This window comes from Pagrus major, chromosome 15 (assembly GCF_040436345.1).
Source record: "Pagrus major chromosome 15, Pma_NU_1.0".
In the NCBI taxonomy this organism is placed as follows: Eukaryota; Metazoa; Chordata; class Actinopteri; order Spariformes; family Sparidae; genus Pagrus; species Pagrus major.
This window is the reverse complement of record NC_133229.1, coordinates 9147334-9148252: the sequence shown is the minus strand read 5'-3', so window position 1 is coordinate 9148252 and position 919 is coordinate 9147334.

The following is a 919-nucleotide window of genomic DNA, read 5'->3' as shown; positions in this document are numbered from 1 at the left end:
TAAAACTTTTTTTAAAGATCATAATGAGTAGGAAGTATTACAATAAGCATAATAATAAATGAGCTTTCTTTGTCATTCAAAATTGGGAAAATCTATCTTATATTCTCATCTGTATCACTGTAGTTAGCAACACAGCCTTCTTTTCTAAATAAAGCAGTGGAGTACAGTACAGGGTTTGACACTCTATCAAGCCTTTGGGAGCAGTTAAGCCTACAAGCACTGAGGCTGTCCTTAGTTGATGCAGAGCAGGCTGCCACTGAGTACAAACATGATAGGACTTGTTAGAGTGGATCAAACTGAGATCTGCCTGCTCTACAGATAGCAGATTCAGCTCTGCATTTCTAACGACTTCCAGCTGTTCGTGCAGGAAAAAAGCAAAGCAGTAGCTCTTCACACCTTGTTCGCTGCTGACTTGTAGAACATAATCTGCTGTCCGTTTTGGTGATGAAGTGGAACTCAGAAAGTAGTAGTTTAATGCATTGCTGAAGCCTCAGGTCCTGTCAAAGGTACCATGAACAGTACAGTAAATGTGTCCCTAAGGCTTGTTGGCTGGTTCGTTGGCTTGTCGTGCATCCAGAAAACTCCATGTTCTCTGGTTATGCCCCTAGCAACCCACACACGATCCAAACCCTCAACACTTGGATGGGGACTGCGCTCATTACTATTATTTTCCTTTTAGACTGTCAGAGATGGGCTGTCTGCTTCACTATTTCATGCTCTCCTTATCTGCTTCTCTTTCCACCCATGGTAATTGAGGGTGGCTGAAGGCCAGTAAAAGTCCGGAGTGAGGGGGGGAGGTGGAGAGGAGGAAGAAGGACAGAAACAGAGGAGACAGAGAGACTTGCTGGAAAGGGCAGGCTTTCATTCAGCAGAGAAACATGTGCACTTCTCCTGAATTTCAGTTTGTGTAAACCCAGGG